Source organism: Dysidea avara, chromosome 1 (genome assembly GCF_963678975.1).
Source record: "Dysidea avara chromosome 1, odDysAvar1.4, whole genome shotgun sequence".
NCBI classification, from domain to species: domain Eukaryota; kingdom Metazoa; phylum Porifera; class Demospongiae; order Dictyoceratida; family Dysideidae; genus Dysidea; species Dysidea avara.
Window position 1 is genome coordinate 5615687 of NC_089272.1, and position 23205 is coordinate 5638891.

Genomic DNA, 23205 nt, shown 5'->3' on the forward strand with positions numbered 1-23205 from the left:
TAGCAGTGCATAGCAACATAATTGAACGAATTACAAAAATTTCATGAATTACGAAATATGAGAATTACACACTAATAGCTAATAATATTATTGCACACCCAAAACCCTATTGGGTAAAACAATGGTAATACACAGCTGGTTAATTCCAGATGAGTTAGCTAGCTGCATGGCGCCTGGATTTTAGAAGTAGCTCAACATCAACTTGTTATTGCTACACTAACATGTATGTATGTAGTTACACAGCCAAAAGGGATGGTATGTAAGCACCTTACTGTATATATACATGTTAAAAAATAATTCTTTATCAGTACTTCACCTAAAACAATTTTTAATCCCAGTGTGTGAGTATGTTAAAGTGCCACACTGGATGGTAACTATCACACAGCCATACAGAGTAGCTCTGCTACTGGATAATAAGTTAATTATCACCCATTGACATTTACATACATAACTTATCATCCTGTTGTGGAACAACTCAGGCTAGTCATGGCATCATATCAATTGCTAATGGTATACTAAAACACTATCCATTACATGCTAAACCTATATGTGACCATCTTGCAAAAATCCGACTTGTTTACACAACTTTCGATTTTTTTTCTCAGTATTATCTACGGTGTCCAAGGAATGGATCACCAACGTTTCAGCCTATTGTGATGAATAGGTTTGGAATTATAGTGCTATACAGTAGACTATACTAAAATATACTACAGGTGCTTATATTCACAGCGATTACTTCTGTTTGTATTAGTCTACAATGTTGGAGTTCGGTTTAAAAGGTTTGCCATGGATTAGCTAATCAACTGAGGTATAGTTTTGCCCTCTAAGTACTTACACATATGGGTATGAAGGTGGTTTAATTACGACAATCTTGCTTACGTTTACCCCATCATTAACAAATGCACGTGACACGCGTACTGCTCAGTCTAAAGAAGAGTTTTGAATTCTACATTAGCAGAAAAATAAAATGGTGCATAGTTTTAATTGATTTGAGTTTTCCTTCTCTGAGTAATGTCCTGATAATAACTTGCATATTTGTGACCCAGTCTGGGAAAACCTGTCTTATCACCGCCCATCTGAAGGTATCAAGAAATGGCAGTTTTAAATATTCAGAGTGTTGTAGCTTGCCAATGGTAGTAGCTATGCGTACCAATTTTCACACGTTTTACAACAATTTATTACCTTCCAGATCATCCACTGAGGTAGTAGTCAAAAGCCAAGTTTCTCGCCATTTTAGATTGTTTTTTAAACCGAGGTTGGCTGTATCAGGCAAACTCCAAAAGGGGTGGGAGGTGGGTGGCCTGGAAGGTGGGATAGATGCTGTTTAAAATTGAAAAGGAATGTTTTGGGATGGATTAGGCCAAGTTATGGGCCATTCAGGTATCAAAACTGGCTAAAATAAAAGGAAATTCACAACAGATGTATTTATTCAACACCATGGAGCTGTACAGCCACACACAGCTATTCCCAGGCTGATCAGAGCTCCATTAAGGCCCCACAACACACGTACAGATCGCCACTTGGTTTGGGAAAAGCAGCCAGAAAAACCAGACCACCCAAGTCTAGCTGATTTTGATTGTGAAATTAGATAGTTTATTCATGTAGCTTTTTGTGTTCTGGGTGAAAAATCAAATCTGCTGACATGGGTGATAAGAACACATTTTTCTTTATAGCATGCTTAATTATAGAATTTTGTTTTTCTCAAAATGCAAAAAGTTGGGTTTTTGCTGAGACAATCACATACATTACGCTGAAAAGCTTTCTGTGTACATTCCTTTTAGTGCTATACACCAGTGTGCAAATAACCAGTTATTAACTGGTGTTGTATAGGTCAGCCAACAACCTGTTAAGAAACCTTTAAACCAGTTTTTCCCCCACCCACTTGGTAAACCATAAAATACTCCTGCTGACGAGTGTTAAGATCATAACATAACTTCAAAGCATGTGTAAATATGTGATTGTAATAACTGTTATTGCAAGACAGGATATGGTCACTTTGGTACCACCCTAAACCTTCCAGCAGGCTTGTTGAGTGCATATTGGACATGACTAAAACATAGAGCGGACTGGGAAAACAGACTAGCAAACAGGCTGGGAAGAACTTGCCTGAAAACATTTGTATAGCTGCTAAGAAGAGTATAACATGCAACAACAGCCCTAAACAAACCTCTGAACGTGCCGCCATTAGACCTTGGGATAATTTACAAAGGACCAATCTCCCAGTGTGAGCGCCTGTGACAGCAAAGTTTGTATAGTTTCTTGTGATAAGTTTATAAACCATGCGTATTACAAGTTCCTAAAATTGGTTTGGAAAATCAATGTGCCTGCATGTATGCATGCTTGTCCACACACCCACATGAAGAAACAAGTTTTAAGGTACAGAAAATAACCTTCTTAATTGCCTACTCAAGAGGAGTTGTAAAATCTTTGTTTTGTTGCAGTTACAAAAGTATACTGTACATAAGGTATACATATGGACATTTCTTTACATCTGCTTGAGGTGATAGTACATGATCAATTTTTCTTCACTGAATTTGCCTTTACCTTTGTACTATATGTAGTGGATAAATAAACCTCACTGCTGTTACTACTTTGTAGGGGTTTAACTCTGAAAGTTACTGGCATTCAAGGCAGAAACTTTGCCAGATCATACACTTGGCTGAGTAGATTATAACTATTTAACAAAAAAGAATTTGAAAAGTGTGTTATTACATGTATGTCGGATTTTGTCTCGATAAAGAGTTGTTTAATTCAAGGTATGGTATTAGCTGGTGCCTGATTTTTAGAGGTAATTAACACAGCATCAGCTTTGTTTTGAAATTTTTACCAAAGTTTGCATACACTTTCAGCTAGTTATTTGGCTGGCTGTGGGTGCACACCTGGTTTACTTAAACAATGTTTTAGCAGGAAGAAGTGTGATTACAAGCGTAGTGATCATGTTACTTAATCACTCATAATTTCCGTACAGCAACTTGTAATGAGTTTGGCATACCCATCAAGTCTATTATACACCCCTTGTAGCTTATGAATAACTTCTGCATTTTTATCATTAACTTTTTATCAAGAGACTTTGATAAATATTTTAACAGTGCAGTATATTGGTAAACCATACATAGATCACTATAAATACACTGCACTTCATTTAAAGGTGGCCCTGGCAAACCAGGTGTAATGAATCAATTGTATGTATTTATAATATTTTGTACAGTATATTTTATCAATGGCTTTTTGATTCCTTATATAAGGGTAGCATTAGCTCCTGTTTTTAGAAGTAGCACAATTACATCAACTTGTTTAAAATTTGTTAACACATACTGTACATAGTACAAATACAACATGTGTTGATACTGAATGAATGGTTGTTTTCTATTTGTTTATGTTGTTGCTGCCTGAATATGTGATCATGACATTTTGGATGAACAGGGTGTAAGTTTTATATGTACACATGTACAGTACATATAGTATACATACATGTTGTACTAGCATGTGTACAGTATCACTAACTAACATGTATGTTTACTTATACCACGAAGTGGGGTGATATTTACTAAAACAATAATATCGCTCGACCCTACACAGAAGCGAATCATCCTATCCACATAATCATTTTGTAAGATATGTGTAATCTCCGGATGGCATATGTGGTATTAGTTTGGAAGACAGTGCTTGAGGGTGTATTTCTACAATTGTGACCAGATTTTACAGAACCGAACCAAATTGCACATCAGGCAAAATCAAACTAACACCACCAGTGGATAGCTACACTATCGTACTACAAGTTTTGACCCTCAGCACTACTCAAACTACACGAGGCTGGTTTTAATAGATGTCTTTTCTGGGTGGTGTGGAGTCCCCAAATGGCGGTTTCAGGCCTTGTGAAGGACCTGGCTTGGCAAGAATCAGTGGTTTACTGGTGGACAGCCTTATAATGTTGGCCAGACGTGTTCTCTGTAGATTTTGCTACATATCAGCCACTAAGGAGCCAGCACAGCCCTGTAATCTCGTGTCTGGTCTCCAATCGTGGTCTGCCCCCATTTTGAGGCCTATCTTTTGTCCTCCCCGCCACCCCCCAGCCTCCACCCCTTTGTGAGCACTCGTGATACTACTTCGCTCGTCCAACTGCTCAGATTTTCTATCTTATTTGGCGGGAAACTGTACAAGCAGCTACAAGTACTGGAAGCGCCTTGAAAGGTAACAGATTGATGCATCTTTTGTGTAAATTTCATACGCGTGTTTGCTATCCTTGGAGAGTTATGCTGGCTTCAATTCTTTAAAACCGTTTATCTCGAAACTTCTAATGTGCGATTTGGATCGTTTTTCCAAAATCCAGTCACAATTGTATTGTGTTGTACTTATATAATTATGAAATTGCATAAAGTCTTGTTGAGGTATACAAGCATATTGTGACAGACTCTTTTTTGAGAATTACTGAAATTTTAGCTGGTTGAGCAATATTGTAGACATAATTGTAAGTGTAGCAATCATGTTGAATATCACTCATATTGCCTAACAGCAATTTGCAATAAACTTGGCAGGCCCATGTAGTCTATAGCTTATGCGTAACTTTTGTATTTTCAAGAAACTTTGATAAATATTTTAACGATGCAGTATATTGGTAACCCCTGTGTGCCCTTAGATCACTTTTAATACCACAGTAGAATTGAGCCCTTTGATTATAGAGTATTTCATTATGTTCTATTAGTCTAACTAAATGGAGCTCTGTATGGAAATTAATATGTGACCTGCTGAATGAAAACCTGACATATTTGCATAATTCTGTTTTACATTTGAAATACATTGGGTAAAAATGCATGCTAAAAAAGTAACTTTACGCATGTTTTAATTTCTTCAGTAAACAGTAAAGAAAGGCTCAAATTTAATAAAGCAATGTATTCACCTCTTCGTGGAGAGCAGGACTATTTTTGTTTTGTTTCTGTACCGGGAAGCAAACATGAGTTACATGTGTTTGTTTACGTTGCAGTAAAACTGCCATTTTTATCCTTAAATGGCCTTCTTGTTGCATGGGTGTATTTAGACAAAAACTATACTTTGATGAATGCTCCAGTTTATGGTGAATAGAGTGACATAAGTCCCAACTCCGTAGCCCTTTGCACTCAAGACTTATGATCTATTTAATGAGCACCTGTAAATATTTTCCATATAGGCACTGTAGAAATAGATTGTTTTGCTCGAGCGTCTTGTTGTCTACCCCTATAACTCCAAAAGCACTCACCAGAAAAAGCTGAAACTTTAACTTCCCATTGGGTTTTTCCCTCTAGACAACCAAAAATTCATAAAATGAAGTTAGAGGAAAATGTAAACAAGTCAGGTTTCCCTCAGCGGGTCACATATGTTTCCAACTACGTAATTCACTTGTCTAAACACTATTGAGATTGCATTAGCACACAGGCATTCAGATAATGGAGGTACCACTGTATGGCATTGTGTAGAGTACAACAAGGAAAATACTGTACTCCATCATTAAATGGACTGTACTTTAAACAAAGCTGTATGCAATAATCCAATTATTCTCTAATTGTACTCCAATTATTCTCTAATTGTACATGAACTTACCATCATACACTCACTCCATCCACGGAAATTGATTAAAGGGTTTGTATTTTATTCTAATTTTTGTAAAGTATGTGAAAAAGCAGAAATGTTACGTATTTCTTTCTTCCTGTCAATATACCCACGGTGTGGTACACTAACTTTTTCAACCACACAACACACTACCGTGTGTCTTGTAACATTAATATTTTTGTACTGTATATATTGTTTAATGTTATCAGTTGTTCATTGATAAAGCATTATTTAACTGAACACCTGTTTTTTAGAATTAGCACAACATCAATTGTTTAAACTTTGTTAACACCTACATAGTACAAGATTACAAATACAACATGTGTTGATATGGTTGTTTTCTATTTTGTTTATGTTGTTGCTGTCTGAATATGTGATCCTGACATTTTGGATGAACAGTATGTAAGTTTTATACAATATGTACACATGTACAGTATACATACAATGTTCCTGTGTACAGTTGTTTTTAAACCAGGCACGCGCCCACAGCCTGCCAAAGGCCGGTTGTGGGCACGCACCTGGTTTACTGAAATTGTTTTTGTAAAAGTGTATGTGTGTGTGTGCGTGCGTGCGTGCGTGTGTGTGTGTGTGTACCTATCTACCTATCTACCTATGTTTGTTTGTACGCACCCACGTGAACAAAATCGTTAAAATTGGTAAAAGCAGCTTTTACATATGAGGTAAAAGCGAAATTAAGTCTGTATTAAACTTCTGCACAGGTAAACTTTGCTCTGAGGTGGTTTCTTTTTGGCGGACTGAAATACAGGTGTAGCAATTTTCCTCAGACTTTGTAAAGTACCTTCTCTTTGGGGTTTTCATGCGTTTAACAACTGAAAAACAACTAAAATGAAGAGCAGCTTTGAGGCTTTCTCAAGAGAATTTGTGAGAAAAAAACACGATAGTCAAACTATAAAACAGTTTAGAAGATACTTCTGTGCGTAATATGTTGGTAAAAGCGGTTTGTTTAAAAAAGTGCTTCTTTAGCAGTGCATAGCAACATAATTGAACGAATTACAAAAATTTCATGAATTACAAAATATGAGAATTACACACTAATAGCTAATAATATTATTGCACACCCAAAACCCTATTGGGTAAAACAATGGTAATACACAGTTGGTTAATTCCAGATGAGTTAGCTAGCTGCATGGCGCCTGGATTTTAGAAGTAGCTCAACATCAACTTGTTATTGCTACACTAACATGTATGTATGTAGTTACACAGCCAAAAGGGATGGTATGTAAGCACCTTACTGTATATATACATGTTAAAAAATAATTCTTTATCAGTACTTCACCTAAAACAATTTTTAATCCCAGTGTGTGAGTATGTTAAAGTGCCACACTGGATGGTAACTATCACACAGCCATACAGAGTAGCTCTGCTACTGGATAATAAGTTAATTATCACCCATTGACATTTACATACATAACTTATCATCCTGTTGTGGAACAACTCAGGCTAGTTCATGGCATCATATCAATTGCTAATGGTATACTAAAACACTATCCATTACATGCTAAATCTATATGTGACCATCTTGCAAAAATCCGACTTGTTTACACAACTTTCGATTTTTTTTCTCAGTATTATCTACGGTGTCCAAGGAATGGATCACCAACATTTCAGCCTATTGTGATGAATAGGTTTGGAATTATAGTGCTATACAGTAGACTATACTAAAATATACTACAGGTGCTTATATTCACAGCGATTACTTCTGTTTGTATTAGTCTACAATGTTGGAGTTCGGTTTAAAAGGTTTGCCATGGATTAGCTAATCAACTGAGGTATAGTTTTGCCCTCTAAGTACTTACACATATGGGTATGAAGGTGGTTTAATTACGACAATCTTGCTTACGTTTACCCCATCATTAACAAATGCACGTGACACGCGTACTGCTCAGTCTAAAGAAGAGTTTTGAATTCTACATTAGCAGAAAAATAAAATGGTGCATAGTTTTAATTGATTTGAGTTTTCCTTCTCTGAGTAATGTCCTGATAATAACTTGCATATTTGTGACCCAGTCTGGGAAAACCCGTCTTATCGCCGCCCATCTGAAGGTATCAAGAAATGGCAGTTTTAAATATTCAGAGTGTTGTAGCTTGCCAATGGTAGTAGCTATGCGTACCAATTTTCACACGTTTTACAACAATTTATTACCTTCCAGATCATCCACTGAGGTAGTAGTCAAAAGCTAAGTTTCTCGCCATTTTAGATTGTTTTTTAAACCGAGGTTGGCTGTATCAGGCAAACTCCAAAAGGGGTGGGAGGTGGGTGGCCTGGAAGGTGGGATAGATGCTGTTTAAAATTGAAAAGGAATGTTTTGGGATGGATTAGGCCAAGTTATGGGCCATTCAGGTATCAAAACTGGCTAAAATAAAAGGAAATTCACAACAGATGTATTTATTCAACACCATGGAGCTGTACAGCCACACACAGCTATTCCCAGGCTGATCAGAGCTCCATTAAGGCCCCACAACACACGTACAGATCGCCACTTGGTTTGGGAAAAGCAGCCAGCAAAACCAGACCACTCAAGTCTAGCTGATTTTGATTGTGAAATTAGATAGTTTATTCATGTAGCTTTTTGTGTTCTGGGTGAAAAATCAAATCTGCTGACATGGGTGATAAGAACACATTTTTCTTTATAGCATGCTTAATTATAGAATTTTGTTTTTCTCAAAATGCAAAAAGTTGGGTTTTTGCTGAGACAATCACATACATTACGCTGAAAAGCTTTCTGTGTACATTCCTTTTAGTGCTATGCACCAGTGTGCAAATAACCAGTTATTAACTGGTGTTGTATAGGTCAGCCAACAACCTGTTAAGAAACCTTTAAACCAGTTTTTCCCCACCCACTTGGTAAACCATAAAATACTCCTGCTGACAAGTGTTAACATCATAACATAACTTCAAAGCATGTGTAAATATGTGATTGTAATAACTGTTATTGCAAGACAGGATATGGTCACTTTGGTACCACCCTAAACCTTCCAGCAGGCTTGTTGAGTGCATATTGGACATGACTAAAACATAGAGCGGACTGGGAAAACAGACTAGCAAACAGGCTGGGAAGAACTTGCCTGAAAACATTTGTATAGCTGCTAAGAAGAGTATAACATGCAACAACAGCCCTAAACAAACCTCTGAACGTGCCGCCATTAGACCTTGGGATAATTTACAAAGGACCAATCTCCCAGTGTGAGCGCCTGTGACAGCAAAGTTGTCATTACAGGTTTTTGCAATTGAATTCGTCGCCTTTGCAATTGAATTCGTCCCGTTTGCAATTGAATTCGTCGGTATTGCAATTGAATTCGTCGGTATTGCAATTGAATTCGTCCCGTTTGCAATTGAATTCGTCGGTTTTGCAATTGAATTCGTCGCTTTTGCAGTTGAATTAGTCGGTTTTGCAATTGAATTCGTCGCGTTTGCATTACAATTCGTCATAAACAAAACGGCACCAAGAAACCAACCCGTTCATTAAGAGATGAACTATTTATGCCTTGGAGAGTTACACTTGAGACACTAGAAGGTAATTGAAGCTGGTAGTACGCGAAGTTGATAGCTGTCTGACAAGTTAATTAGCTTGCTCGCGAGTGACCACACCCATCGCGAATGGCGTAGTAGAGTTTGGAATGTTGTTGGAGAGGCTGTAGAGGAAGAATCATTGCCTTATAAAGAGTTGTTTACTACTGTTGTACTTGAACAAGTTCTTGTAGCAGCTGCTACATCATGTTTTCATGTTTGCTCCAGCTGCCATTCTTGTTATGGACGAATTTAACTGCAAAAGCGACGAATTCAATTGCAAACGGGACGAATTCAATTGCAAAAGCGACGAATTCAATTGCAAACGGGACGAATTCAATTGCAAACAGGACGAATTCAATTGCAAACGGGACGAATTCAATTGCAAAAGCGACGAACTCAATTGCAAACGGGACGAATTCAATTGCAAAGTCGCCCAATTCAATTGCAAAAACCTGTAGTGTTGTAAACAAGTTTTAGGTGCCTTGCCAGCTGAATAAATACAACATGGTCCTGCCAAGAAGCCTATACCTGTGATGAGCTGTCGCCTATAAAACTGAAGATCAGCTGTCAAACTGATTACAGCAATTAACCAGACCACGAAATCCAAGTACCATAGTGTCTTAAAGGTCTTCTCCAGTGGAACTTTTACCTATCAATTTTATTGTTTTGATATGTTTGTATAACCATACAATGCACAAAAAAACATTTTTAATATTATCATTGGTTATTCAGCGAGATAATTAACCACAAAGTTGCAAAAACGTCACTTCCGAAGTTGTAATTACAGAACTCGTGACATTACAACGTGATCTGTAAGAATTGTTGTGACGTGAGTTGGGTTGAAGAGTAAAGTCTGTGACCATAACTATGAGTTAACAATCTTACCAGTACTTCTTTCCAACTGCCTTATGGAACGGGCATGGGGCTGCCCGCATGCCACCCAACTGCCCCCGAGCAATTATACATTATCAGCCAGCCCCACGCCAACCTTAAGGCGGTTGTACTAGTTGACATGCACTAAATATCACAAACTAGGTACGACAAGCTACACACATACATGATTATTAATCACAATGGTATCAATACACAAGAAAGGCTCACCTTACCAGCAAAATATGTACGATTACCTCCGTTATTACACGAAGATAGAAAGCAGGATGGCGGCCTGTCCCTTTTTCACCAATCCGCCCCCGAGCTATGCATGCAATACAGACAGGTCGCCATCCAATCCTCCCTTTTAAATGTACCTGTAATATTGAATCATGCACATGCGACAATTCACTCTAGTCAAGCTTACCAAGTAGCTAAACAAAGAAGCCAGTGGCCTAATTTGGGTGATAACTGGGTAACTGAGGGGTCACGGGATGGCAGGTCAGCAGGTACCGAGCCGCAGTTGAAGCACATGCATTCACATGTAGAAGCAACAAACCAAACTTGTCTTGAATAACATTAACTGCGGCAATGGTGAAAGTTATGCAGCAGCATGCATCAGTGCTCTCCAGTATGAGCAGCCATGAACATTTATGTAACAGTTAGCAATAGCTATCATGCAATAACAGCCACGACACTCATGCAGCAGCACCTCAATTCAAAGCAGCAAGTAACATGCACACGGTGGCATTCTTAGAGCAGCAGATAACAAGCACACAGCGGCACTCTTAGTACAGCCGGCAAATAACAGGCACGCAGCTGCACTCTCGGTACAGCAAACAGCACGCACGCACACACGCAGCAGTACTCTCAGTACAGCAAACAACATGCACGCAGCAGCACTTTCAGTGCAATCATAACATGTATGCACCAGCACTAATAACATGCATGCAGCAGCACTCTCAGTGCAGTGGGCAGCATGCACCATCCATCCACAATAAATATTCATGTGATGATATTTAGCATGCTTCGAGTTCTAACAGGCATGCAGGTTAGACTGCTGATATGCAATAAGCAACGGGTAAAAGTTGTTGTCGAAGTCAAGTACACAAAGCTGTGATCATTACACACGCAAACAGTTCAAGGCTATTTGGTTAAAACTTGCCCAAATTTTCTTTGCCCAAATTAGTTTCAGCTTCCTATAAATTTACTTCCCTCAGTTGCCCGAGTATTCATCCTCTACACGTGGTGCCAAGGTTATATTTTAATATTAGTTTATTTATTTATTTTTAATTTTAACATTGGATAAGCAGTGGTTAACAGAATGTACATTTGTGTTAACAAATACTAGCATATGGTGTGTCAGTTTAGCTGGTTGATGTGTCAATGCATACAGTCTGGGTCCCATTCTGGTTGGTTGGATGCATCCGTATGAGCTAATAAATGGTGAATAGCTGGAGTTCTTGATGGTTGGCAGTGAATATAAGACAAGTAAGCGTTGCTTAACCAGCGTCCAAGGCTTTTAATCATCCATGCTGGAAGACCGGCAGCTGCTGCGGTGGTAGCAGCACCTATTCTAAAGCTATGTGATGCATAGTCCATGTAATTAAGACCAGCCTGTGAAAGGAGCTGTCGAATTACTCTAGTGACTGCTGGACGGGACAATGGAGTAAACCTGCCGGCGTGATATAGAAAAGCATTAGGTGGTGTGCTGGTGACAGAATCCTTATAGCGTTTGAGTGCCTTAAGTGGGCAGGTAGATGAGGTGGTTTTAAAAATGTGTACAGTGTGGCCTCGTCTGAATGGATCGGTCTTTGATTGGTGTAGAGTAATTGACATTTGTTCTTCATCATAAGTTACATCATCCCAGCGGAGGTTAACATATTCACTTGCTCTGAAGAAGCCATAAAAGGCTATAGTGAATGCTGACCACAGCATAAGCTTTTCTTGGAATGTGTAAGAGGACTGGCGGAGCTGCTCCTTTAAAGTGTGTAGAATGTTGAGGGTAATTGGTAATCTGTTCCGCTGGTTATCGCCCTGATGACGGGGAATGCCTCTACAGACTAGTTGCAGGAGGTTATCTCTTGTAGGATCTTGATAACCGTTCTCAATATGGTCAAGGCGAATAGCTGCCAAGTACACTTTAATGGTCTTATAAGAGATGTGACGAGCTTCATGTACGCAGAAGTATTGTAGCGTTAGAGAAGATGCTGGGTGGGTGTGGAGATTGTACTGGTCGCAAAAGGCGTGGAACTTTGTGAGGCCTGCACTGTACGTACGGCGTGTTGATTGGGCAACTCCATGATACTGGAATTGCAGTAGGCTCGCATAAAGGTCTGTGTCGGCCATGCAGGGGTGCTGTCCGGCCTCGGGTTGGCTGTTGGAGCTAGTTTCCAGAACCGGTCCATCTGAAAACGAGATAATGCATCTGCGATATCATTACAAACACCGGGGACATGCACTACACATACATTCAATTGGTGGTGCACTGCACAAAAGTATAACAGTCTTACTAAGGCCATAGTGTGTGCAGCACGAGTTGACTCCTTGTCCCAGATGTCCACGACTGATTTGTTGTTGCAGTGAAATAGGATTTTACGACGCGACCAGAATGAGCCCCATGCATGTACAGCAGATACTATGGCAAACAGTTCCTTCCAGGTGATATCCATCTGTTGCTGGGCAGGCGTCCAACAAGCTTGCAGCCATCTGCCCGACCAGTATGCCCCCCAGCCACATGATCCTGAGGCGTCTGTATAGAGGTGCAGTGTTGGTGATGGTGTCCATTCATTTTTTAGGATGAGGCTTTTCCCTGACCATTTGGGTAAGTAGTTAATCCACCATTGGATATCCAGTTGTGCTTCAGTGGTTAAAGGGATGTGATGATTAAGTTCTTTCACCGTAGTGCTCAGGTCGATCATTCTACGGAGAAACATTCTACCCGCAGGGAGAACTTTGCAGCAAAATGATAGTTTACCGATGACTGAAAGCAGCTCCTTTTTAGTGCAGCTATCTTTATGGGTCATCCAATGAAGTTCATGAAGGAGATCTAGTTTCTTTTCAGGTGTTATGCTAGCTTCCATAGTAACTGTGTCTAACTGAATTCCTAAAAATGTTAAGGTGGTGGAAGGGCCTTCCACTTTCGACATCTTAATGGGTGCATTGATCTTGTCACACAATGCAAACATAGCTTGCAGGTTCTGCTTACACACTGGGAAGTCGACAGGCCGGCAGTAAAGAAATCGTCAAGGTAGTGAAGTAAATTTTGAATGCCATATGTGTGCTGTAAAATCCAGTGAATAGAAGTTGATAGTTCATTGAAGATGTGAGGGGCTGACCTAAGTCCAAAAGGTAAACATGTATCTACATAGAATTGGTGACGCCAGCAGATTTCCAAAAGGTTCCAGTCTTTGGGTCTGACCGGGATGAGACAGAATGCATTTTTTAAGTCTATCTTACTCATGAGAGCTCCAGGTCCTAACGTGTTGATAATTCTATATGCGTTGTCTATGGTGCAGTAAGATAAGGAATATAATGATGGGTCGATGAAATCATTAATACTAAAATTTTGCGGTGCCGATAAGTGATAAATAATTCGCCACCCTCCATCATGTTTAGGCACAAGGCCTAAGCCAGAAGTGCGAAAGTTCGGGAGGGGTGGGTGTTGGAAAGGTCCAAGAATACGTCCTGCTTTACACTCCTCAGTGAGGGTGATGTCAATTACTTTAGGCTGCTGAGATGCAGATTGTAGATTGGTGGCAAAGTAGGTAAATTGAGGTCCTTCGTAGCCGATTGTACAGCCATGTCGTAGATTATTGATAAGTTGCCTGACAAAGGCTTTGTTAGGATGGTTGCTTAATTCACGTTCAAGAACAAACGATCGTAAGGGAGTCCACGGTAGTGGCTTATTGACGCCTGGGCTGCCTACGGGAGAGGCAGCTCCTGACCGGGTGGTCACCTCCGCAGTAGTCACATTTATGGAGGTAATTGCAGTATGGGCGGTGGCAGACTGCATTGTTGTAGTCGTGGCAAATTGGCGGCTGCAGCTGGGCCCTTCTTGGGTGAGATGAGTGCCCTGGGGCTCGCCGCCTAGTTCCTGGTCCGGTATCTTAAGTTCCTGCATTTGGAATTCCCATGCTTGAAGATTCCAGACGAAAAGGACATCTGTCAGGGAAATGGTTAGTGGCACCACAATGGGAGCATGGCCAACGTTGTGATTGCATGGCTTTCGAGGTCATGCATTCCAGCCACAAATCTGTGTCGCGGGTATCCCACCTAAGGGATGGGTCGTTCGCAGCTTTGGTACAGAACTTTACATCATAGTTGAGCCATTCTGATATAGGGTGATCGGAGTTGGCTGAAGTAATAATGCACTAGTACTGTATTAATTCTGCCGCACAAGAAGGATTGAAAGCTGTGCATACCGATAGGTATACATTCCAAGCCTCCATCCAACTAGCAACGGAGGATATCCGTTGTGAGGAGGTGCTATGAGGAACGGCTGGTTGGACTGTAAAGGAGTCGTCGTCAGAATTCAATCGAAGTGTGACTGATTGCTGGGACAAGGGGTTATGTGTACTAAACATTGATTTAGATAGCAGACTTGCAAAATCAATGTACTCACCTCTGGCGATTTTATCTCTGACTCTAGTTGGGATAACCGGTAGCTGAGTCCTAGTGAGGTTGACTGGTAGCTGAGTCCTGGTGAGGTTGACTGGTGGCATAGGTGATGGCAGGGTAGGCAGAGCAAGTGTGATTGTCGGTAGTGAGGTTCTAGCAAGTGTGGCACTAGGTGCTAAAGTAGCTGATGCTACTGCAGTAGTGGATGTAGCCATTTGAATTGGAGCTACCATGGTGGTGTGAGTTGGCCCCGATGCAACGGACAAGTTATCATCATCTACAGTGTTACCCTGGTTTCCTGCAGTTGTAGTTTGATGTTGCTGAAGATAGGTGGCCAGCTGTTCGACAAGTTGTTGTGGCAGGGTCAGAGCGCCAGAATGTGTGGATTGTGTGGTGGAATTTGCTGGTTGAGCATTGGAATTCGGGTAAGTAGAATTCTAGGAAAACGGGAACGGAACGGAAAGCGGGAACGGAAACGACCAACGGAAAATGCCTGATGAAAGTTATCATGTCAATATACGGGTTAGATTTTACAGCATGATGCTTCTTTGTAACATTGGTGGACCCTCCGTACTGTTCCGCTAAAACGATCGAAACTCTCTAATAGAGCAGTCACCGTCCATTAAAATACTCTAATAGAGCAGTCACAGAATGTTTTACAAACCATGTATCTCACCAGGGGCCTTTTAGTATTGAAAGTTTGTGAATAATTGTACTATAGCTGGCAACACTCAGCCTCTTCATTGGAGTCACCTCAGCCTGACACATACTGATTACAGTATCTACCACATACCTAACTTTTATCTTGACAAGATTGCAGTCATACACCTTCTAACATCTTTATGTAAACACTGCCAATTGATTAGAATACTTGTAAATCTCTTCACTCTTAATTGTTGAATCTTTTGTATGGTTTCAAGGAGTATGGTTATTTCAGATTTTTACAGTGTTGATGATATAGCTAGTGTGTGCCATATGAGACCAGCCATGCACGTCTTGCAGCTGACAAGCAAGCTAACAGCATACCTTATCATACATAGCTCTTATCGGGAAGCTGCATGTAAGTGCATAGCCTATATAGACACTGTCTTCAGTCTATATAATTACACAAACTTCTTCAAGCATGTTTCACTGTTGAATCTTTTAAAATATTTATAGTTTTAAAGGAACAGTTAACAGTCAGCGTTGATGACTCTTTCACTAGTCTACATACCTAATCTTTGCCAGCCATATTTGCTCCATCATTCACAGGTTTAAAGGTCCGCATAGTAGCTAGCTAAAACATTCTTGACTGTTCTAGTAGAGTATTTTAATGCACGGTGACTGCTCTATTAGAGAGTTTCAATCGCTTTAGCGGAACAGTGCGAAAGGGTCCAACAATGTTACAAAGAAGCATCATGCTGTAAAATCTAACCCGTATATTGACATGATAACCTTCATCAGGCATTTTCCGTTGGTCGTTTCCATTCCCGCTTTCCGTTTCCGTTCCCGTTTTCCTAGAATTCTACTTACCCTTGGAATTCGTTGTATGGGTAACAGAAGTTGTTGATGGAGAGCCCACGGAACTATTAGTATTTGCTACAGAGGTGGTTGTTTGTGAGCCAGCAGCACTCGCAGGATTGGTATTTCCTGGTTGAAGTGAAGACAAATGATTGTGGAGGCGGTCTACTAACACAGCCTTGTTCCCTGTTTTAGCCAAATGGTAATGCTTAAGGTGTGACCTCAGTGCGTTTACCGTCAATGCTGCCAGTTGAGGCTTGGGAGCGCCTACTAGGGTGTAAGGCTCGGTTACAGGGAGGTCCTGAGATTCGCGCCGGGTTGCTGGCATTACAATAATGAAGTTACTACAGGTGTGAACAACAAATTCAAATGACACAACACAAACAAAAACGGACTTACGCACTTGGAGCGTAGACAACGTTGGGTATGTATCCTAGTTGTGATTGCGGCTGAATTCAGCTGTTATTGGCGGCGGAACTTTCGCGGTCCAACAAAATCCACAATATTATTAGCGACAGGCTTTCTCACAATTTCAGTGACGGGTAGTAGCTATCCCAAAGGGTAATACGCCAGCAGCAATTCCGTTTCTGAGAATTTCTAAGCTTGCAATTTTTCACACTTCAGGCAACGTGGTGGTTCACGAGATACAGTGCATCATGTGAGCTTGGGTTTAGATTTGAATCTCTCTTAGCGCCTGATAATTTCCAGCTACTCTTAGTGCCTGATGCACCAGGTATGTTAACTTCAATTTATTGTTAATAATAAATTACATTAAATAAGCGCTGTGATTCGTCCTCTGATTGGAACTGTAGACGGTAAGAGAGTAAGAATAGGATGTGGCGTTGCTTATCCACTTACAAATTTTTCTCCTTCGTGAAGTGTGATTGAAGTGCGCAAATTGTACAGGTAGAGTGACAGTGAAAATGATGGTCACCGCTCCCACTTCCCGTAAGGAATCTACCCAGTCTAGAGCATAGAAAGGACTTTGTGATTACTGTCAAGAGATGCAAAAGCAGTGGCATTGCTCCTATGGTAGAGTACAGACACGGACGAATTAAGGATACATACTGGTAAGCCATATATTTTTCAAGTGTAGCTACCGGTATATTTGTTATCAGTTGTTCTAGTATCGATCCAGGCAATATGTATATGGCCAGGTACGTAGTGCCTTGCATAAAAAAATGCCCAATTGCAAATGTAACTTTAGAAAAAAAAAGTAAGAGAAATTTCCATTGAGTCTAAATAAATCAGTCATTATATCGTGTAAATTCAGGTATTGTGTCTTTGTAAGGATGCATATACTGGCTTGCTAAATGAGGAGGGGCTTTAGGTAACTGAGGTGGTTTTCTTTGCGGCCCTTTGTCTTTGTCTGCATTTGTTAAACATAGTTGTATTGCTTTCACCATCAATTCATTTGCGCAGTCCGTAATGAGTATTTAACAAACAAGATGAATACTTTGACCAACTTACTGTAAGTTTTCGGCACTGGGACTACTTTAGGTGTGTATTCCCCCTGCTTAGATTTTGGAAAAGTCAGCCGTCTCTGCTCTTTTCCATCTCTTGTGAATGCCTGTGGCCTCTTAAAATTTTCATTAAAATGCATTGCAACAATCAATAACCTGTGATATTTATCATTTCAATTTCACTGTATGTATACCATATGACTGTTCTTTACCTGCAATGCATTCCATGATAACAAAAGCCATCAGTTTAGCAGTAAAGTGGTCGATTACACTGTGATACAGTAGCTCTCAACGCTGCTGGTCTGTTGGCTAGGGGAGAGCTCTTTTATATCAGACATTAACCAATGGTTTCCAATGATATCACTGAGTTTCTCCCATGCTTTAGTACCTGTTATACATGACATGTGCATGGTTGAGTCTAGTTTTGTTTTCTTGCCTTTACCTGGTATAAACCACTTTTTATGCCTATTGCCCAGGTCATTAGTATGGTAACAGTCTTCATGTTCGTCACACAAATGATTCATCATGGACTTCCAACAAACTGCCATTTCATTACCACTTGGAGCTTATGCTGCACACCAGTACATATGGTTGGCTATACTTTTTATCCATGCAATCGTTAATAAGTTAGCAGTCCTTGTATTTTGCTGCCTTGTTTAATTTTTTCTTTACTCCTATACATAATAAACTACATACAATTCTCCAGAGCAACTGCCTTACCTTTTCACACATGCCACACATCATAGCAATGTTCAATGTCTGGGTATTGCCTGCTGATAAACTTATCGATTTGCTTATGCCTATCAGTAACCAATGTACCCACTTGCAAAGACTTAGCATCTAAGAATTTAAGAACCCTGGATAGTCCCTCTTTCTCCATGTGATTGCTAGACGTTACTTGATTACTCTGGGAACATATCCAATCATGTATGATATAAAAACAGTGTGCAAATTTTACCTGGATTAGTTCCATATGAATAATTTTGTTGCTATCAAAATCAATAAGACTGTAAGAGCCGTACTTTGCTGAGTGTCCAGGGCTGTCAACTCTCCCATCACCTCCTATAGACAGGGCAGTACCATGACTTCTGCACTCTGCCAACAGCTTTGTTTGATGGCTTTCTCATACTGAAACCACTGCAGGATAAAGGTAAGCTTTCTATTGGTTGTAGAAGGTACTGTCACAAATACATGCTATTTGCATTTCATTCAGTATCCGCAATATTTTTCCAGGCGTACTACCACTGAAGAGAATGGCAGCAGAGAGCATCACATTTCCAGCTAGTGTATCCTTGATCATTGGTTGACTAATCCATATTCTTTTGTGGCCACAATGGGAACACAGCTGTTTTACACAGATAAATGTTCTCTTGGGTTGTGAGATGGTACAATTGCATATGTTGTGGCATGATGTACATGATGTGAATAGCTCCAATAGTGATGACTTAAAGACTATGTACTTTATCTGATCTAGTGTTGATCCTGGATCCATTTACTGCTCAATTTCATCACTAAGGTGTAGATGTAATTACTAAATGTGTGAGACTGCTGTTTGCTTACTTTGTTGTAGTGTCATCCTGTGTGATCTGAAATGATGAGTCTAGATAGGTTTCCTCATGATCACTCATGTCAGTATCTTCTGGATCAGTGGTAAATGACTCCTCAAGGGCATTTGGTTCCTTTGAAAGTGTCTTCAGTGTTGAAGCTGCTAAGAGATTACATTGCGCCCCTATAGAATCTATGCCAGGCAGGTGGCACTACATTAATTTTACATAAGAATAGTTGTTTCACTTCAAAACCATTAATGTGTAGAACACACGTTCATCCATTTTTGATAAAACTGGATGGGTGGATAGATCGCCAATATTGGTTGGTCCCAATATAGTTACCCTGCACCAAAACTGATATAAAACTGAATTGTCTTTACTTTGGTTGAGCCACTTTATACTATCTGTCATACAGCAAAAAAGGCCAGGGAAACAGTATTTTTCTACTTGAAACAGTGCTATGAAAAGCCATAGAAATGTACTTACAGCTAATGTTCATTTTGTTTCAATACTTACTAACCATACAACAAACAATTATAGTGGTGAGCTTTAAAAGCAGACATGGAATGAATTACAACTTGAAACAACCAGCCACCTTTACAAGCTATTAAGTAAAGTCAGTGGGAGCATGCATTTAAATACTAGTGGGTGCCTTACTGTCTGGGTTGCTAATTGTGGCCACACTACCACAGGCAATAAGCATTGCCAGTGATTGTGAGTACTTTCAACAACTTTTTATTTAGTTCCTCCAAGCTAAATGGATATACACTTTGTGTATTGGTATATTAGATAAGTATCGGTGTTTTGTTTAGACTCACTATATCAGATCAGTTTAAAACTTCTCCATCGGTACATTTTCACTAATTAGCATAATAAAAAACTATGGCACTGAAATGGAAGCCATCATATACATTATATACTCTCTTTCAAAAAGCAAATAACGCAAAACCTCACTTGATGACAAGCTCTTGGTTCCTCTATGCCAGATAGGAAGCTCTTCATCACCTTGAAAATAGTCCGCTACAACACACTTATTATGAAGATGTAACCTTGCGTAATGCTTAGAAAAGATAACAGACACCACACAGATTAGTTCTTACAGAAGAAACATCTGAATATATATTATTAATATACTTTATGCCCATATGTTTAGCATTTGACCAATCAGATAGCAACATAAGACAAGTACACTAGTAATACACTGATTAGAGATGTAGTGTTACATGGAAAATGCAGCAATGATGAGTATGTATATATATATGTATGTAGCTACTGTATCAACTTGCAAGGTGTCCTGCTTCTATGTTGAGCTGAGCCCTCAAAAAAAAAAGTTAACTGGGAGATGAAATAACACAAGTTCTTTAAATTTGTCTCAATTGTAGAGCTGCTGGACTAGATATCAAAATATTTCAACTATTGACTAATCAAAGGCAAAACCAGCTTAATGTTATGACCTTTTTGATGGAGCCTAACTACACATGTCTGCTCTCAACATCTTTGCTATCACTACTAATCATTTGGTTGGCTGAATTGCTAAGAAAAAATCCACCTTTCCTTATTAGCTGTTTTTTCATGGCTTTGCTCAACATGTACATACTTGCAATTATGACATGTAGAGGTGCTTAGCTGAGTAGGCCTGGAACTGGACCCACCCTGCTTTCAAATGTGGTACACCAAAGAGGAGAGGAATAACAAGCTCTGCAGGAGGCATACACTAGAGACTTTCAGAATACAGATAAAATATGTTAAAGCTGGTAATAATTATATGAACAATTCAAGCAATATACCAGTTACCAAAATTCTGTTACTCATGTCACTCACCCAAAGTGTATTCTAAAGTATGCCACATTCCTTGCACTTCAAAGCAAAGTTGTGTAAACAAAGCCAATGGGATAACCACTGCACTAACACAACAGGATGTTATATGTCATATTGCTAAGGGCAAGAAATGTTTTTGACTATCTTTTCTAACTAACATTGAGCCAGTTTACCACCTCCACATCAAAAAGGAATCTGAGGAATGTGCAAACACAGCTGGTTTTTGCCCAGCTAGTCACACAGGGGAGAACCATCACTCATGATGTATACCGTATAGCAGGATATTGTAGTGCCTGAAATTTCCCGTGAAATTTAAAAATAGTGGCAGAATTTACGTATCACTTTTAATTCATATATGCGCAAAAATCTGATTTGGTAACACTCAAGTGGCACTCGTAACAAGTGCAAACTGTTTTGTTTCAACTAGTAGAGTGTAGTGTTAGTGTTGTTTTAGTTAAGGAGTTTTAGTTTTAGCAAGTTATAGTCATAGCCAATAATTTATTTAGTTTTAATAATTTTTCTTTATTCCTTTTAGTTTTTGATTTAGTTATGGTTATATTCCTTGTGTTGTTTTAGTTTAAGATGTGAAAATCTTTTATAGTTGTAGCAAAATTTACAAAAACCTATTAGTTTTAGTTAATTGTACATAAGAAAATCTTTTAGTTATAGTTTTAGTTATCTTTTCCAATTCTTTTTAGTTCTCCAAACACTAAATTTAATTCCTTGCTACAAAATCCACTATACAGTACGTATGATATACAGTAATTGAAAGTCCTCCAACACATGCTGACACAAAATGGGATAACCATATTTAATGTTGCTTGTCAGTTTAACCCGGTCAGCTGGGCTTACCCTGTTGTGACCGGGTTACCACCGTCAACAGATGGTGGTTGTTTTGGTAGGTGTGCAGGGTTCCATGGATTCTCCTATTAATTCTCAAATAGGCCCCTTTTCAACAATTTTACATGATGTATACAGCATGTTTTACTACAAAGGCTTGGAGGTAGGAATGCTTGGGGATTCTAACATTCTCTGAAGCCACAAGAATTTCCGCATGCCACAATGTTCCTAATAGAAACCCTGCACTGTCACACCCTGAGCTAGCCTCAAGATGGAAAAGACAAGGGAAAAAATGGGGGATTTACTAAACTCCCTGCTGGGACTGTCTGTGGTGCATGCTTCACCTCCCCACACCCCCGTTATGCAAATTTATATATATATATTTTTTTTTGGGGGGGGGGGAGGGCAATATATTACATTAAACCCCACCCAACTATCCCTTTGTGATTATTGTCTTCTAAAATACTAATATGAGATAGTTGGTAGAGGGGAGTGGTGTGGGTGGGACAAGATTCACTGTGCCATGCAGCACCATGCGTTCTAACACTTCTCCATGCACCTTTTTCTTGTAATGTATACGCAATGTTATTCTCCAATTATTGCCAACCCTTCTAATGTGTGCTCCTGCCCAATCTTCCCTCCACTCATGGTGGAGCTTCAGGTTAGTCACTATCATAATACACTCATGCATGTTCGACTGCAACATTAACCTAGTTTAACTAGTTAAAATCCATTAAATAGCTAGCAAGGAGAAGTGCAGAAAAGCTACAAAAAATGCACAATAACATTAAATTTAAAGAAATAGTCCTATGTAAAGAATTCTATGCAAGGATGTATATACCTGTATGTATGCGCTCCTTTGTCTCGCATGCCAGATGGTTTGTGTATGTGTGTTGGAGGGGGTGAGGTAAATAAACCATCTGGTCACTGTTGCACACTTTCCATGAACTCACTGGAATTCACTTAAATTACATCATGGTATTGTTTTGCAGCAAGGATATGTAATAATTGTTCCAATCAACTCTGGGAGCATACACTGATAATGTCCTGGTGACGTATTTGAAACATTGCTGAACGGCTTCCCCAACAATTCCATTTCACAAACCCGTACCGAACAATAATCATTCCTTTACCAACACTTTTAACAGCTCTGTACTAGGAAACAAACATCCTAAGACCATGGCATTGTTAAACTTTCCAAAAAAATTGTAATCTAGATTCAGTTCTCTATTACACTAAGCATTTGAATAGTTAATGTTTGTTTTGTCACAGAGTCCACGAATCGATCCGGTTGGCTTTTCCATAGATATACAGACAAGTACCTGATTGAATCATCTGTTTTTTTGTGCTGGATCATTGCTACCAGAAGTATTTCGAATTTCACACAGGAAGTATAGTTTTACTCTTGAGGCTGCTTCCTAAAACAACGTGT

The 23205-nt window shown here is 39.5% G+C and overlaps 3 long non-coding RNA genes across 4 annotated transcripts in view; 1 reads left to right on the plus strand and 2 right to left on the minus strand.

Moving 5' to 3' along the window:
• LOC136254613 (uncharacterized) overlaps positions 1 to 23205 on the minus strand; it is a 522347-nt gene that overhangs the window by 207695 nt on the left and 291447 nt on the right. The window lies entirely within an intron of this gene.
• On the plus strand, positions 16829 to 19390 carry LOC136254638 (uncharacterized). The gene is made up of 3 exons (XR_010700584.1): positions 16829 to 16920; positions 16985 to 17175; positions 18802 to 19390. It is a non-coding gene; the product is annotated as an uncharacterized lncRNA (long non-coding RNA).
• On the minus strand, positions 17852 to 19297 carry LOC136254665 (uncharacterized). The gene is made up of 5 exons (XR_010700659.1): positions 19129 to 19297; positions 18527 to 19079; positions 18289 to 18475; positions 18011 to 18242; positions 17852 to 17956 (listed from the first exon to the last, which is right to left on the minus strand). It is a non-coding gene; the product is annotated as an uncharacterized lncRNA (long non-coding RNA).